The 18,828-nt window shown below is 44.7% G+C and overlaps 2 protein-coding genes across 2 annotated transcripts in view; both read left to right on the top strand.

The window, feature by feature from the left end:
• The window catches only part of SLC4A11 (solute carrier family 4 member 11), a 1,943,806-nt gene that overhangs the window by 951,718 nt on the left and 973,260 nt on the right, over window positions 1–18,828 (top strand). The gene's annotated exons all lie outside the window — the stretch shown is intronic.
• The window catches only part of LOC144821543 (uncharacterized), a 1,076,254-nt gene that overhangs the window by 1,053,476 nt on the left and 3,950 nt on the right, over window positions 1–18,828 (top strand). The gene's annotated exons all lie outside the window — the stretch shown is intronic.

Here is an 18,828-nt window from a genome sequence, read left to right as displayed (position 1 = left end):
TTCCTCAGTCCGAGCACATTCCACGAGAGCTGTGTCCACATCGGCAGCACTATTCGCTGGTGTACCGATTCTGGATATCTGCAGAGCGGCCACCTGGAAATCGCCGCACACCTTTACCAGACACTACTGCCTGGACACGGAACTGATGCAGGATGCAGCTGTGGGCCAAGCTGTACTTCGCCATCTCTTCCAGTAAGATGAGCCTTCCTACTTCCCACCGTCCTGCAATGGTATGCACATTTATTTACTTTACTCTTTATATTACTGATGGTATCTAGTCACATGATATGTATTATCTCAGACTGTTATATTCCATCGCATATGTGCATAATGTATTGCTTGCTATTCTGATTCAGGCATGTGAATCTATGAAAGACACCCATAATACTGGATAAGAAATGCGTTACTTACCTGTAACAGCAGTTATCCAGTATTGGTGTCTTTCATAGATTCACATGCAACCCTCCCACCTCCCCAGGAAGGACTCATCTCTCACTACAGAGCATATCTTACGTCTACCTAGCTTGGTGCGTACGAAAATCTGAGAGACTGAGGCTCCTGGCAGGAAGGTTCTAGAGGGAGGTGGTAGCTGATTGGCTACCTTTGGAAATTTGGTCCTTTTTACAAAAGGACATAGATAGGCTACTAAAGCAAGGCCCTTAGGCCTATTTTTCTCTATGTATGTCTATAGGACATTACTTTTCTATTACCGGGGCTCCCATCTCGACGACGGGGAATGATTCAGGCATGTGAATCTATGAAAGACACCAATACTGGATAACTGCTGTTACAGGTAAGTAACGCATTTCTTCTCATCACTTTTGGCCAGCAAGGATTTGTGCTTTTTCATAGTTATAAATGCCAGACAGCACAGGAGGTCATTGCAATAATGTAAGGACACGAGCCAATACTCCCGCAGTTATCAGGACCAACTCTAAACACCTGCAGTTGTGCAGTCTTTTCCATTGTGATGTCCCTCAGAATGGAGTTTGTATTCCTTGAGGATCAGTCTGTGCAGAACATAATGACTTGGTCACAAAAGGTATCATCATGGCATATCAAAATGCTAAAACTCCAAGTGGTTCATCATGCATAACATTTTCTTCTAGGATTTCCAGCAGGCTCATCCCTCATTAAGACTGCCTACACAACAGTGATGCATGTTGTTCTGTTCCTTATATGCAGTAACCATTCTGGACTCATCTCTTTACACAGGTAGATTTACCTACAGGTAGGTAATTCACACATCAGTAACAGTTCAGGAAACTGCTTATTATGTTGCAATGTATATACAGGATACTAACACTTTACTGCTCAGTCTCCAGTCTTAACTGCTACTTCTCCAGTATTAGAGTGCCTTTCATAGATTCACATACTTGAATAATTCCCCGTCGTAGAAGTGGGAGTCCCACGGTACATAAAATAGTAGTAGTGTGTGTGTATATATATATATATATATATCTCTATCTATATACATCACATCATAAATATACATATACATATAAATATATAATATGTATAAATGGTTATAAATGAGAAATTTTAAAGTACCGTAGAACAATATAGGCCCATAGAAGCCTAAAGGGAGAATTCACTTTAGTAACATATCCATGTCCTGATAATAGTCCACATTCCAGCCAATCAGGCTGCAGCACCCTCTAGAACCTTCTCAGAAGCTCAAGCCCTCAGATTTTCTACCTCACGTCGTGTGAAGGGAGTCTCCCTGAGCTCTGCTCAGTTTCTTCAATCTTCAAACCTTTTAATCTTCTTCTACAATGTCTTCAACAAAGAAATCTTTATTCAGGCCCTGTTCTGTTTGTGGGAAACACTTCTCAAAAACCCAGGAGCCAACCCGGACTATATGAAAGACTGCTGCTGTGTCACCAACCTCTTTACTTCCCTATGTCCTCGAGAAATGAGTACTATCACAACTTAGCCAACTTATCATGGGCAACAATCACTGAGATAACATCAATCGTCGCTACAGAGACTTTTGTACCACAGCCTTGAACATTGTGGATAACCCCATCTGCACCCCAAAAATCATTGGCAGTCCAAAATCTCTTAATCTCCTTCGACAAACCTCGAACATGATTACTCCCATAAACACACCACCAAGGGTGCTTTATATCAACTCATTCTGCTCATGAAAATCAAATCTTTCATCCTTTCACCTGAATTCCGAAATGTAGTCCAAGGTCTTGTATTCTTTAGACTTGACAACAGAAGTGCAGTTCTGCTTCACTGGATCTTCATTGTTTGATCTTTTCTTTTTTGTAAAATATTTTTTTATAAGCAAATTGCACTCGTGCTTACATAGAGAAGTGGAGAAGTGTGGCTCACCGATTAGAGCGGCAGACCCTGTGGCAGAGGTCTGGCCCGGGACCAGGGTTCAATCTCCGTCGCGGCAGGGTCTTGGGCTCAATGTCCTCGGACCTGATAATTCTCGCCTCGGTGCCTACTCTAATCATGGGTTCCACTCTGCAACTCTGGGCAATAGCTTGCTTAATCTCCACACCGGCCCTAACAACGCTAGGATGCCTGGCTTCACCTTGGGGGTGCCCAGGAGTGGACACCTCACAGGAACAGGCCAGGAAGGGTTCCACAGCGGTATTCGTACGGCGCTTAGAGACCCCTGGGTGATGGGCGCTATACAAGTGAAAATTAAATTTACATTTACATAGCATACAGTTTAAGAATGACGATCCGATAGTCATAAAATGCTTTTCAGTGAACATTAACATTAAACCAACCTTACAGTATAGTATACAAATGAACACTTTTGATTTTGTTCACCCACAACTGGGACGCTTCTATAGCACTACATAGCACATGTCTCTCAAAGGTTAACAACAAATTAGAGATCAGAGGGTTGTGAGCAGGTCAGGCTCCAGTTAGTATAACAGGCATCCCAATAAGAACACTTTGGGCCCGATTGCGACTTTGGCGTTGCGGCAGCAGGTCTGCCCTGCCGCTACACCTCCAAAGCCGTGGTCAGGCCTTCAACCAGATTAAACACAAAATGACCCTGCACCCGACATGAACCAGTGCTCTCTAATATTGGTATCCTATTCCAACATATTTAAGCAACACGTAACAGAGTGGACAAAGTTGACCCTTCACAGCAAAACAACATGTATTTGTTAGTTTAATGTTGTAGTCCATCAAATTTAGGAGAATTGGAACCATGTATTGAATACATTGCTTCCCAGATGAAAATGAAGCAGATGGTCGTGTTAATTTCTTTTATTGAAAACCAGTCAATTCTTTAAGAAACACCACACAATTGCTTGCCAACGTGTTTCTTCCCACACGGGACTTCTTCAGGTCATAAAAGCAATTACAAAACACAATACAACATTAAGTACACAAGACTATTCAGTTCCTTAAAATTCATCATCACACTAGCACTCTATTGATGATAATGACCATCATAGATAGACATAGTTCTCATCCTATTTAATATAAAACAACGGAAAGCTAGTCTAAGGATCACATAATCACTTTCGCACAAGGGAGGATGCAAAATACAAAGACACTAGTTAGCTGCATTATATCATGTTTCAAAACTATCACCTGTATGACAACTCATTCGAACTCCATCACATTTAGTGATCATAAGATGGTAGAACTAGTAATATGTACACTACAATTCATACCTTTATTATAGTCTTTATCTGCTGGCGGTGTGCTCAACGATTCATGATGGTTTTTACTATTAAAAAAAGGCGAAAGCGATACAATGTATATATAAATAAACATAGTGAAGATAACAGATCTTCAATAACTCATATTGTCGATTAGGCTCTCAAAAGATGTAAAAGGATTTATTCCAATATTCAAAGTACACCCCATATCTTTATATAGCTACTAATAGCATTGTGTATATTTTATGCACAGATCTAAGTGTGATTATATACTTTTTGGACCCCCGTTATGCGTATATGTAACACTATGTTCGAGGCATATGGGCTGCGGACCACACACTTTTGCATTAGATCACCATCTGGTGGTGGGCCCGGATGATTACACTTTGTTGTGGTCTTGGAAGAGTCTTTTTCTGCTGGGTGACTCCTCCCTTAGACCATAGTGCGCATGGTCATCGACTCCATCCTCAGATTGTTTTTTTTCCGCCATCGGGCTCGGATGTGTTCATCGTTCGGTCCCGTTACCGATCTCCTTTCCAATCCATAAAAATCAATCTACAACATCAAGATAGTCTTCGACACTGATTCCGATTGCCTGCGTCGAAGAGAGGATCCACTTCTCCATTCCAGCGCTCGTCGGGGCCGTTGGGCCCAAGTGCGCCATTGGGCCTTTGGCTCATGGAAAGAACACCGTTCAAGAAGTGCCCTCAGTGTGGACACGAGTGTCCCCACACCGACCTGCATGAGGTTTGTAACTTGTGCTTGTCTCCAGAGCACGAGAGTCGAGACTGTGAGGCCTGTGCTTTGTTCCGGTCCAAGAAGACAATCCGGGACCGTCGAGCTCGAAGAGCTATGGAGCAGTCATCGTCGTCAACACCAGACCTCATCATAGACGAGGCACCGATCGAGGTAGACGTCGAAGAACAGCAGGAAGACGTCGCTTCCCAGGCAGACGGAGATGAGGATCGATCCGAAGATGATGATCTTCTTCCAGCTGGTCAACAGGTCGTGATTAAGAATGTCGACCCTGTTCACCCCCTCATTCCGGGACAGGCTTCGGTTCCACCCCCACCTTCGGGTCCGGGTACACACCGATCGAAAACTTCCGACGCCCCGCTTTTGAGCTTGGCAGCGAAGTGTTAAAAAGCCTCCGGTTGACTCGGGCTCAAATCAGACCATCGGCCCGAGAAACAGAAAGTGCTTAAGCCAAAGTCAGCAGAGGCACCAAGACACCCTTCGATACCGAGGGTTACCGAACTGAAACCAAAACCAAGTTCGGCACCAAAGGATGTTTCGAAACCAAGTTCGGCACTGAAAGAGGTTACAAGGGTTACCGAAACAAAAACTACTTTGGTACCATAAAAAGTCGGACCCGAAAGCTGTTTCCATAACAAAACACATTTCGGCACCAAGAACTGACGAGTCTAAACACTCGGCAGCCAGAGCTTCGGATCCAAAAGGTGTAGATCCAAGCAAAAAACAAGATAAATCTTCGGAATTGAAAGCAAGAACCGTTCCGAAGATATTAGACACTGTTAAAACTAAACCGGACTGCTCCAAACCACATAAATTGACGCCGAAAAGTAGGTCATGCCCTAATGTGTGGCATGTCCTGATAGTGAATTACAGCCGTTTTCGTTTTTCACTATTGCAAGGCTACCTGTCCCCGTAGGCCAGAATGGGCAGTTTGATTATAACATCTTATAATCCTAACAGCCCCAGGGAACATGGTAGAAATTTGAGTTTAGTATGCCTGGACTCCGAATGATAAAATACATATTTTAGTAAAGTTGGTTTTAACATTCTGTGTTTGAAAATCCACTTTCAGAAAGTAGGTATTTTCTTGCCTAACCATCCAACCTGCCTCTGCTAGCTTGTGTATTGTGTGTCTGGTTTGTAAGTGACGGGGGCTGGGGTGGCTCCAGGAGACAGGGTGAGTCAGCAGAGGGCTGAGTAGACCTATCTGCATGTAGAGTGGTGGTAGGAGTGGCATCCGGGCCTGAATAGGGCTGTGCCTACCTTTCACAATGCTGGCTCCACCTTCTGTGGTGTCTGATGACCCTGGCCCACCCTGCCAAAGGAAAGGAATCATGTAAGCAAAGTGCTCCAGGACTGCACAGAACTGGTTTAGGCTAGGTACAGGACCCTCTTCCTTCAGAGGTCAAGGGATTTTGCAGTATAAATATGGGGACCCAAACCCCAAGACTTCTGGAACAACAAGGCGAGGCCATTTTGCCGAATCGTAACTGGAACGCAGTACTAGAATCAACACATCACCTCCTATCCGGTAAGGCACAAGATGCATCCCCTATTCTGCGCAATCATTGAGGAGCGACTCATCGCCTCCCCCGAAGCAAGGAACCAACGCATCTCCCTCCCTGCGAACCTTTCGTTTGTTTTGCGTTACGCATCCAGGTACTTTTGAGAGAAACGTGTCGCATTTATCAACTTGAACTAAGTTACTTCTACCATCTTTACGTCTATTTTGAGTACAGTATTGTGGATTTTTGTTGTTTGTGGTCTCGTGTTAAGTCTATATAAAGAATACTTTTTTTTATAAAGCTTGTGTTGTGTCCATCTGTAGTTTTTTTCACTGTATTACTGTATGCGTTCACAAATGCTTAACACACTGCCTCTTAGATGAGCCTGTCTGCTCGTGCCAAGCTACCAAGGGGGTGAGCAGGGTTTATCCAGGCGTGTAAACCCCTTTCCCTGACTTAGAAGCATGGGTCCCTATTTGGTCAAAGGTGTATACCATTGCCAACTAGAAACCCCCAGTTCTAACCCGCACCATGCCGTAATCCTCATTGTGCAGTATATAAATATCTATTGTCATGCTGGAGACCAAGGCTCCCAATTAAATAAAACGTATTTCACTGCATGCATCTTAATTGCCAATATACTTCTCGCACGTGCTCCCATATACCCTTTGTGTCTCTATAAAACCTATTCTGAAGGGCATGTGCTGCAGTGGGTGAACTACATGCACTGTCATTTCACTGATGATTGATAACCAGCAGCTAAATATGCTGCTGCAGAGATGAACTGAAGTGCTTGTTTTAACATACCTTTAGTGATACTTTTGTTTTCGCTTCTGCAGAAATGCAGAGCAGCCTTGACGCTTATTCCTGCTCCTGCGCAGGTCAGCTGGCGATGAGACCTCCTGTGTTTTATGCTCTGTAACATCATTTTAAAGGTTACTTGCTTATTTGGCCTGGAAACACAATTTACCTGTAAAAGGGTGCTGCTTTAAGTTAAGGGATCAAACCGGCCGCTCAGCTGGCTGCATCTATTAGTAGTCGTCTGTGGCTACAGTTGGGGCTTGGAGCTTTTTAGGTTTCACCTTGCTTGCAAAATCTATTGTTTTTAATATGAATCTGGAAAGGGACATACATCCCGCCCCCTCGCTTTTCATTGGTTTTTGTGCTTGCCCCTTACTTTCCCTCCATTTCTATTTGCTTTAGCATATTTTCCTGAATTTACCAATGTTTCTCCTAGTCTGCTTCTCTGATCAGTTTCCCCCAGCCGAAATAATGTAAACATCCGCTTTGGTTGAACTCCTTTTTCATAAACTTTTGCCTATTTCTGCTTCTCCCTCTTGCCGCAGATTTATATGTAGTGCAATTTATCACCCGGAAAGATTAAGTGATTTGCCCAGATGTTAAGCCGTCAAGACTCGACACGGATCCCTAGCTTTCGAGTCAGTAGCTCTGGCCGCTGTCACATCCTCTCCACTCCCGTGATACTTGTTTTAATTACCATGTGATCATCGTCAAAACTTGGCCTGATAATCTGTGCTCCTTTCAGTCCTGGAACTATCTGAAACCACTCGTCACAATGCCACAGTACCCCACATGTGCCTGCAAACACAAATATCAATGACTTGTTTTGTGCTGCTCTGCCTACCACTGCGCAGTTCAGCATGTGGCGAACGATACCTTGATTGATATTCCTGGCGGAGGCGGGGCGAGTGGGGGCCTTGCAATGCCCCTTCTAAGCCAAAGTCAAATAATCTACAAAAGTACCTAGTGTCATTTGATCTTGTTTTGTCCTTGTCTCTTAAAACCCAAGAGGGCTGTACGTCACCTCAGTATTGAGACAGAACAGAGTTTAAATATATATGTTGGTTTAATAATTTGCACACTTTACATTAGCTGACCTTCAGGGCAAAAAAAAAGCACAGAACCGCTTCCTGTGCTTTTTATGTTAAATTCTATTTCAGTCCAGGTCACTTGCAATGGAGGCTCCCTCTCTTCCCTCACATCATCGCCGGAAGGGACGGTATTCTTGCTATAAAGTATGTGGACGGCTCAATCAATCTTGTGAATATGATTAGTAATTACATTAAAATGTAGTTTTTTTTTGTTTTGTTTTTTTAAACGGAAGAGTATCCCTTCATGTAGAAAGACGACGTATACAAGAGACAGGTTTGGCACGTGGCCATTTTGTGTTCGTTATGTTGTTCGTAATGCCTGCATTGTGTTAACGTGAGCACACATTTTATTGGTCAACACATCCCAAAAGAGATGTAATACCTCCACCTTGTGGGCATTTGTTAAACTCCACTTATCTACACAATGAAATGACGAGGGCACGTAAGGGTAGGCAGTAGGGTGACCAACTGGCATGAGTGCAAATTCAGGACGGTCAGTGTAAAAATTCAGGATAAAGGGTCAAAATTCAGGACAGAAGGTCAAAAATCAGGACAAAAATTTGGGACAAAACATGTTTTACAGACATTTCAGAGGAGGTCGCCCAATAGTATAGAAGTAAGTAACTAGACAACCAAAATAAGTACAAGTCAAATACGTTTATATAAGGTTGTTAATGTTAATGCTATTTATAGAACGCACAAGGTAGGTAAGTAACCCCACAAAACACCCCTCACTGAAACAGCCAGGTTTTCAGGCTTTTTCTAAAACTCATGGGGGAACTAGCCTTCCTGATCTCAAGTGGAAGAGAGTTCCACAACCTGGATGTGCTGTACTTGAAGCTCCGCCGGCCCCAGTGCATGGTCCGGAACTTGGGCACCACCAGCAGATTTGCACCTGTGGAACGGAGCTGTCTAGCTGGCTGATACCACACAAAAAGCTTCTGAAAAAAAAGACTGACCATTTTGCATCAGGGCTTTATGGGCCACACAGAGAGCCTTAAATTTAATTATTTGCTCCACAGGCAGCCAGTGCAGCTTCCGAATTTCCTCTGAAACTGACTTATACTGCGGCAGATTCAACAAGAGGCGAGCCGCCGAATTCTGCACTACCTGGAGTTTCCTTAAACATTGCTTCTGGGCATTCAAATAAAGCCCTTGCAGTAATGTAGCTTCGACTGTTTAAGGGAGGTAATCACCACTTTCTTGCTCTGCGCTGGAATATAGGGTAATACCTTCCTAATTTTCTTTATAAGGAAGTGGGAGGCAGACACGATGGCATTTGTTTGTTGATCAAACGAAAGTCTGTTCTCAATCAACACACCCAAGTTTTTAGTTTTTGACATTTGAGTAGGCAGGGCACCCATATCCGCAGGCCACCAAAGATTACTCCAAGAGGGATGTAGGTTCCCGAAAATTAACACTTCCGTCTTGTCGGAATTTAATTTAAGACAATGCCTACTCATCCAATTGTTGATCGCAGCCATGCAGTTTTGAAACTACACGTCAGGCGAGACCTGGTTTTTGTATGCTGCTACCACAATCTGTGAATCATCTGCATAGGATGTTAACATAAACCCAAAGTCTCTGACCAACGGAGCTAGTTCGGAGACATAGACATTGAATAACGAAGGACTCAGCGAGCTGCCCTGCGGAACTCCGCATGGCAGCAGATAGGGAGCTGAATTAAACCCATTGAGAGACACTGTCGATCTCCTCTCCTGCAAAAAGATAGCTAGCAGTGCTAGAGCCATGCCGTCCACACCCAAGATTTTTAATCGGTGCAGCAGGAGAGTATGATCAACGGTGTCAAACGCGGCTGAGATATCGAGGAGAATCCTGCGGCAGAGCCTCCTCCGTCCATAACCGCTCTGATCTCCTCGGTCACCTTAATAAGCGCTGTCTCTGTGCTGTGTTCCTTGCGGAAACCAAACTGGGAATGATCCAACAACCCATTGTCATCAATGAACTGAGTTAATTGACCGTTCATGATTTTATCAACAATCTTTGCCGGCAAGAGAAGACGAGCGATGGAGCGATAATTCAGCGTGTTGGAAGCATCTAGAGTAGGCTTCTTTAGTAAAGGGAGAGTAGATGTCTCCTTCCAGCTCAGGGGAAAACTACCTAACGAGGACATCCTGTTAAAAATATCTGCAAGTACAGGACTCCCCACGTCCACTAGTTCTTTCAAAAAGGCCAGTGGACATGGGTCCAAAGGTGAGCCTGCCTTGGCCTCCAGAATGTGACGGCAAACCATAGCCGCCGACACAGGAGAGAGCTTCGTAAGCCTACTCCCGCCGTTGTCCAAAATCTGCTCCTCAGAAGCTATTTGTGGACATAAACCATCCTTAAAAAACTAAAAATGTCCAGAACTTTAGTTTTAAAAGTAGAGGCCATATCATTAACAAATTGTTGGCTCCCCAACTTACCCAAAGATTTGGGAACAGTAAGTTTGTTAATAGCCGCAAATAGTTCTTTTGAGGAGTAGTTTGCAGAGTCGATCTGAGCTTTAAAAAACGTACATTTCTCCGCTATCAGATCTTCATAAGACCTAAGTGCCAACCTATAGATCTGCTTGTCTGTATCCAGATAATTCACACGCCAGAGACGTTCCATACGACAGCAGTTCTGTTTCTCCTTACGAATGAGATCAGAGAACCAAGGTGCCGATGGAGCGGGCCAGTTGCAGGAAATCTTTTTCATAGGCAACCGACAACCAATTAGTATAGTTATTGACCGTAATGTCTACATTATCAGAGCATTGTGGAGAACAGCACTCCAATGTAAGTCGGAGGGCTGTTTTATCCGCTTTGCTCCACGCTCTGCTATAGGCTGTCAATGGTAAGGGATTACAGACCTGCCCAGAATAGCTCCTAGGGAAGTTAAAGCTAATGAAAGAATGATCAGACCATAACAGAGGAATCACCTCTTTAATTTTGAACCCCTTTATAGATGAAAAAATCCCGTCCAGCGTGTGTCTCGCCACGTGAGTGGAAAAACCCACTAATTGGGGGAGTCCAACGGCGCCTAAAGTGTCTAAAAACATTGCAGCCTCTTTGTTATCAAGGTCCTTTAAATGAAAATTAAAATCTCCCAAAATAGTAAACTCCTTGTTGTACAAAATAGTTTCTAGCAGCTCACCCAGATTTCCTAGAAACGTAGTTTTAGTCCCTGGAGGATGATACACCAGAATGTCCTTAAAGGATAGATTGGCACTGAGTCTGAATGTGAACTGAAGTGCCTCGAAGGCAGACGAGGAGAAAGGGTGAACCGTGACTAAGAAACACTCTCTAAAAATAATCGCCACTCCTCCTCTTTGGTTCAGAGGCCTATCCACTCTGACAAATCTGTACCCCTCCGCTGTGGCCATAATAAAGTCTGGGTCAGACGCCGCATCTGCCCACGTTTGTTATAAACAGCAAGTCCAGCGCCACATGATCCATCAATTGGGCTATTTCATACCTATGTGTCCCTAAAGATCTTGCGTTAATGAGCCCACCCTGCAGCATCATGTCATCCCGGGCATTGGGCACATCGGGGGACTGATGACTCCCGGTAGTACCTGATAGTAAGTGACCATTCCTAGGCATAAAAACAAATCCACAACCTGCACAACTATTTTCCCTCCTACTACACAGACAGCAATCCTCTCTCCCTTGATTAAATTTGTGAAGTACTTCACATAGGTAGCTTACAGTTAGTTAAGACAATCATGCACTTAACAGTTTTTCAGTATGCGCGCAGCTTTACAAAGCAACATCAGGCCCTTTCTGCATTTAACATTTGTGCAGGAGAAGGCACACCACACGATGTCACCATAAAAGGGCCCATTGTTCTATCTGTGATAATTGTCTACAGTCTCAGAATGACAATGGGCCAGTCCAGTCTTTGCGAGGTCCCCAAGCAGCCTTAGTCTACAGATTAAGAGATGAGTGTGAGAGGCCTGAGGGGAGATTTTTAAACTCATGAGGCCTCTCGAAGTGGAGCAGCATACCTTCCTGAGATTCCCCAATTTGGTTTTAGTATGTCTGTAAGGCGTCCATAATTTGGGGACCCCAAATTACGGACGCCTTGCAGACATCATAATAAAATAACAGACGGTCCGTGAAATTTACGGATGGTTGGTCACTCTAGTTGGCAGGCACATCAGACTGACCATTCCCGACCTACTGTTGACACATTCTACGCTTTCCAGCCTGCCAAAGCTCATCTGGCACGATTTCTGCCTCTTGTGCATCAAGATACACTTGCGCCAAAAAGAAATCTCCTTAAGCACAAAAAGTTTATTCCCCAAGGCTCTGTTTACATTTCCTTAGTTTTGGTTTCTTTATAGGTGGCAAACGGTTGACTTATCTTCAACACTGCACTATTAAAAATAAAAAATGAACCTTGTGTGCATACATGCCAACATTTTGAACCATAAAAGAGATTTCGAAAATAAAATGACCTAAAAAATGTACTTACAGTGAAACTGAGGCGATTTTCGGCGGAAGACAGCAAAAATAAAGCCAATGTAAATTTAAAGAATCTGAGTGAGTCGCCTCTGTTCCCATGTATGAGATGGTTCAAATTTTGGGCAGAAAAGGGAATGAACAGAAGCCCAGTACAGCAGAGTAAAGCATAAGTATCCCTTTTCTCCTCAGAAATATGGTGAGGAGGTACTCCACTGTCCCCTGGATTGCGGTTTCTACAGTGCATTGCTGAGCTCCCACATTTTTAGGGTTCGCCTGCACAACACTTGTGCTTTGCTAGTGAAATCTTTTGTATTAAATAGATCTTCTTAAAAGAAGCGTACCTTGCACCCCATTGCTTTTCATTGGTTCTAGTGCCTGCCTCTTACTTTTCTTCAGTTTCTTATTGGTTGTGGCTTACTGTTTCCGGTTTCCTCATCCTGTGCTTCTTAGTTTCCAGTCACTGAATTACTGTTTTATTCTGCTTTCACTTTCCAGTTCGTGGCTTGCCCATCCTTCCCACCACCTCACTCCCATCGTCCCTACTCTTTCCTCCCGTAGCCGCCTCGAACTGTCCTTGTTATTTTGAAGTATAGCACTCCATCAGACTCCTGCATATGTTTTCTTTATTTTTTTTCAGTTCAATTTAGTTCAAACTGGATTGGAACACTTTACATATTCAGCAGTTGTATTCCAGACGCACACATTAATTTTAAGCCTGGAGATATATATTTAAGTGATTTTCCCCGACTCCCAGGATGTTGAGCCTCCCTCTGAAGCTCCAACCCAGTTCCCCAGCTTAAAATTCGGCCTCCTCTAGCCGTTACGCCACAGCTTTGTAGGTTCGGCTCGTACTGCACTTTATTTATTGAGCAAGAGGCACTCTTCCTGTTGTACGTTTTTTTTTTGTTGTTTTTTTTTCTCTTTTTTTTTGGTCCTAATTCGCCTTTACCCATAGTGAGCAAGCCGCCTGTAACATATCCCTTCTCAATGACCTAGGATGACATGGGCTCTTTCAATGGATTCTCTCTGTACCATCAGCCCGAAGGGATATGTTTTCAGCCCGGAAAGCCACTTCCCCTTGATATAGGAAGGCTGGGTATCACTCCAAATTGTTCTAAGATGACCACGTGAACTCACAAGATGCCCCATAACCACTTAGGAAGATTCAACTTGGTCCAAAGAGTGTACAGTTGGCATAATTATTGGACCCACAAAAAAAAAACCAAAAAACACCTCCCCTCCACTGCAACAGCTGGTCCCAGTATGCAATCTTTTTCCTAATGCACAATCTGGCCAAATCCATCTTAGATGTTTCATATAGAGAAGTCAGCCAGTCCGAATGCTTGGGAGGGGTAGGGTCTATCCATTGTTTACAAATTTGTCTTCTTGCTAGTAAGATTGAATAAAATAGAAGAGATCTAGCAGGTCCTGATATCTGGCTATTTAGACTAAAAATGATTAGCTTTATGTCCAATTGGATTGGTGGTCCCAGGATACTCTCCATGGTTCTCCGTATATCTTCCCAGAATGTACCTATGACGGGACAGTCTCTAAACATATGCAAGTCTGAGGCTTCTACCAGCCCACATTTTTTACATTTGATTTGAAAGCCTTTAACAATTCTTGATAATCTGAGGGGAGATAGATATGATCGATGGGCCGTAAATAAGTGGTTCCTCCTCAGCCATGCTGGTTTAACTATGCTAAAGAGGATTTTGAAAGACTCCTGCCGTAGATCATCACATTGTTGATTAGGCAACGATTCACTCCAAAGCTCATCGGCTAGCTTAAATTCCCCATCCACCTCCTCTTCCATGGTCCAATACCAGTATGAAACCTCCTTCTTGGCCTTTCCTCCAACTCTTGTTCTAAGTTATTCCCCTCGCCAATACTTTTTTTTTTTCTAAACTGGGACTGTACCCTGCTCTGTAACTGAATATATTTAAATCTCGAGAGGCCATTTCCCACTCTCTTTAAATCATCCCATGAAATAAATATTTCATTGCTGACCAAGTTACCCCATACTTTCAATCCAGCATCTCTAAGTGGAGTCGCCAGCCTGTCTCGAATGCCTTCTGGCGAGTCCAGGGAATCCCAGAATGATGCTATTCTGGAGAAATAACGGAGTCCAGTCAGATTTCTTAGCCTTGCCCATATTCTGGCAGCCCCCTGCAGAACCTTTAGTTTGATCTTGTCCTCGTCGACGATTGGCCCATTGGCGACAGTGGGCTCGTCGACGGTAAACTTCGGTGACGTTAAACTTCGTCGACGGTGTACTTCGACAGTTATCCTCGTCGACTGTAAAGTTTGTCGATCATTGGCTTTGTCAACGATTGGCTTAGTTGACGACAGAGCTGCGTCGATGGTGGGCTCGTCGACGGTGGCCTCGTCGATGGTCAGCTCCTTAGACGTTAAACTTCAGCAATTACTTCGTTGACTATCAACTTTATCCAACAATGGACATTATCAACGACGGGAAGCTTCGTCGACGGTTGGCTTCGTCGAGGGCTGGCGCTGTCGACAGTTAGCTGTGTTGACGCAGATGGTCTCGTTTTCGGGTGGCCTCGTTGACGGTTAGCCCAGTTCAAAGTTTGGCTATATGCACAGTGCTCTTGTAGCCTATTTATTAGCCGTTAACTGCTTTTCCTCTACATCAATGTGATGGCTCCTTACTCAACGCCATAATTTCTTGGACTGGCTACAAACATAGCCAGACTCTGTCTCTAGTTCCTTACGAACAGAATTATGTTTTTCTGACGACGAGGCTGCCGTGACCTGTTCCATGGCGACATTATACCCTCTCTTACACCTTCATCTCCATTACATTACCCTCAGGTGGACATTGGAGGTTCAGACCTCCTCATGGGGAGAACGGCGACTCGCTTTCATCTTCCCCTCGTCACGAGGAAAGAAGCAGACCGTTTTTTCTCTTTGATTTTACAATCCACTACGGACACAAGTTCGTTCAAATCCTCGGATACCTTTTATTTGACGATGTCTTGGACTCTTCCTGAGCCCAAGATCTGCGCTGGCGGTTCTTTCCCGCCTTGAACACAAATTTAATACGCCAGACAATTCACCTGCTTGTCTTGTCTCAACTACAACCTGACTCATCTTTTACTCTGGCGGCCCAGTGACGTCCTCGCAATTCTGCTTCTCTTTTGACGTTTTTTTTTATCACCACCGGGAAGGTCGATGCCTCGTATTATTGGGGGGAAAAGTTCTCCACAATGGCTGCAACCACAATTTCAGCAGGCAACTCTTAAGCCATTTTGGGCAGGTACCACTGCCAGAGGTAGTCTGGCATGTTGGCGCAGGTAGCCCTAATTCCCGAATCCTCCTCGGCTGACGCTTCAAAGATCCTACAGAAGAATGGAAGAAGTGCATCAGATACAATAGACAGTGCAGTGCACATTGCGTCTACAAGTTTTTAGACAGCTCGCAGCAGCGGCAGTATTGCAAAAACCAGGTTTGCAGAACGCTCAGTTTTTCGCCCAGAGGTTCAGACGGACGTACCTTTTATGGGTAATCCCTCTTTGGCCAACATGTTGAGCAGACACTGCAGACACTACCTGCGCCTTCAGTTCTCTCCAGTACAGAAAGCTGCCCTTTCGTGGTGCCCAAGGATGCAGCTCCACATCCTCTTTTCCAAGGAGTTCCACCCAGTATCACTCCTACAATCAGAACCAACTGCATTATTCGACTTGTCTTAGAACCCACCCTTAATTCATCCCAAAAAGGCTGACTGTGGAATTTCTCTTTTATTCCATTTGGTCAAAGATGCCATTTGTCTGTTGGGGGTTCTAATAGTTGTGTCGAAAGGGCACGCTCTAAAATTTGGCAAACTCCCTCTTGCTACACCTTCAAAGGGGACCTCTACCTCCTCATCTACAGAGTCGTTTGTACAAGTGTCTAGATTGATACACACAGGGACCGTCGAAGTGGTTCAGAATCTCCAACAACAGAGTTAGGGTTTACTCTCAGTTCCTCATCGACAGGCAAGTCAGGACAGTAGCGCCTGATTTTAGATCTTTGCGCACATTTTTCAAAAGTTGTACCCCAAGAAGGTCCTACAGTTTTACTGCCAGAATGACTTTATAATTACACTCGACCTCCAGGAGGTCTATTTTCATGTGTCAATCCTTCCAAGGCACAGGAAGTGGCTACACTTTACAATAGGTACAAAACTTTCTCAATTCACGGTCCTAGCTTTTGGACTTCGGTCCGCTCCACGTGGATCCTGGCACAAGTGGCAGCCTGTCTACGTCTGCAAGGCATAAAATGTATCATTACTTAGACAACTGTATAATAAGGGCTCGCTCTTATCAACAAGCAGTCCAGCACACCCAGACTTGTCAGTCACTGTTTCAAAACCTGGTTTTCAATAAGTCATGACAAGTCTCAACTAGTCCTAGCTCCGATATGAACATTTCTCAGAGCGTCAATCAATACAAACCTAGCAAAGGTGTTTGTCTCACACGAACGACAGGCCTGCATCTCCCACTTGGTGGTTCTTCTACGTACAAAAAAGGTCCATTTCAGTAGATCCTCAAAGTCGTTCCTGGCCACGGCCTCCACCTGCATCCAGTTGGTTCCCAGCTGCAGATTACACATGAGAAAAATGCTAGAGGAGCTAGCCAAGCAGTGGCGACAGCTATCTGGCTCATTCAACGACCACTTCTTATTTGCCTTTCGAATGAGGACACCGGTGGGCTGGTGGGCCCACGCTCCCAGTGTCGCAGCAGGGCGCTCCCTCCTCGGACTCTCCTACGCTCACCCTTACCAACGAATCCTCTCTGGAACGTTAGGGAGCGCAACTTCAGGGTTTTTTCCATCAAAGGCAGATGGATGCCTCTCCAACGCACGTCACACACTAACCGCTTGGAGCTGTTATCCAGTTTTCTGGCTCTGAAAGCTTTCCGCTTCCTAGTGCGAGAGGAATCCGTGTTAGCGTGTACAGACAATACTATCATTATACACTATCTCAACAAGCAAGGAGGTACGCGATCACTGTCGCCCAAACAAGCGCAACACATTTGCGAATAGGCCATTCACCATTGCGTTGATATTTCTGCAATACATGTTCCAAGGGTCTCGAACGTCCTGACGGACTCCCTCAGCGGATCCGCCTAGGACAACCACGGGTGGGATCTCCAACAACAGACCCTGGACCACATCTTATGCCTGGGGGGCCAACCATACCTGGATCTGTTTGCGACGCCTCTCAACCGCAAATGCCTATATTATGCAATCTGGCTTCCCAACAAAAGATCGCGGGAACGGCATTCGATGAACTCATCAACAGTATTTGCATTCGCTTTTCCGCCGATTCTGTCTGTGCCTCGTCTCCAGCGGAAAATGAGGTTCTAACCATGTCACATCCCACTCATTGTGCTCAGACGACCTTGCCGACCGTGGTGCACGGGTCTCCTCGTACTACCTTGCTGCAAATCTATCATGCTTTGCCCTCTGCCGCACCTTCTGACAGTTCGGTTCGGACGGATTTACCATCTGCATTCCTCAGGCCTCAAGCTTGCGGCTTCAACTTGAGCACTCTGAATTTGCTCACTTGTGCATTGCCTCAGACTGAAGGGAGGTTTCTCGCGAATGCAAGAGCCCCTCCACTACTAAGACATATAAACTAAAATGTAAACGCTTTGGTATCTGGTGCGAGTCTGTCTACATCAATTCCGTGCACGCTACACCAGAGCAAATCCTACCAGTTTTTTTCTCCTTATGGCAATGTCAGCCCTTTTTCTAATTTCGTCTTGAAAAGTACTGGCTGCACTTCTCGTTTTCTCCCAGATTATTCGCAAGTTCTTTTAGGGCCTCTACAAGATGTGCCCGCCCATCGGGCGTTCCCTGCCTACTTGGCGCCTCAACGTCATATTAGCCCAGCTTCTCAAAGCTTTTTTTGAACCAATCCATTTCGCGAATTCGACATTTCTAACATGGAAAGTTTCCCTCCTAATCGCTCTCACGTCTTCTCGACGTGCGAGTCCTATTCAAGCTTTTACCATCAAACATATTTCCCTTCAACTTCCAAATGACTCTCTGGTGCTGCGCACCAATCCACTATTTATACCACAGGTTCTATCTGACTTTCACCTTTATGAACCAGTCATCCTAAGAAACTTTCTTTCCAAACCCTCAGTCTTCAGCTGAGCGCACTCTACATTCTTTAGATTTCAAACGATGTATTAAATTCTACATACAACGGACAACTGCCTTTGCAAGCCAGACCACCTTTCTTGCATATGAGCGGATGCGTTTTGTGCATCCAGTGACCAAACAAACCATTGCCTCATGATTTGACATCAGCTATCTCTTTTTGTCATACAAAGATTGGCAAGCCCTTACCTACTCCGTTGAGGGCCCACTCGACAAGGGCAGTTTCATACTCCACTGCTCTGTTTGCTGAAGTGTCTCTCCTTCAGATCTGCAGAGTGGCAACGTGGTCCAGCAGACGTATGTTTCACAAGGCACTACTGTCTGGAGGTAATTGACAGTGCAGACACGGCTGTGGGTCAAGCGGTGCTTCGGATTTTTTTTAAGTAAGGTGAGCCTCTGTTGCTTC

Source organism: Lissotriton helveticus, chromosome 2_2 (assembly GCF_964261635.1).
Source record: "Lissotriton helveticus chromosome 2_2, aLisHel1.1, whole genome shotgun sequence".
NCBI classification, from domain to species: Eukaryota; Metazoa; Chordata; class Amphibia; order Caudata; family Salamandridae; genus Lissotriton; species Lissotriton helveticus.
Note: the sequence above shows the minus strand (reverse complement) of the source record. Positions and strands in the feature narration are given on the sequence as shown.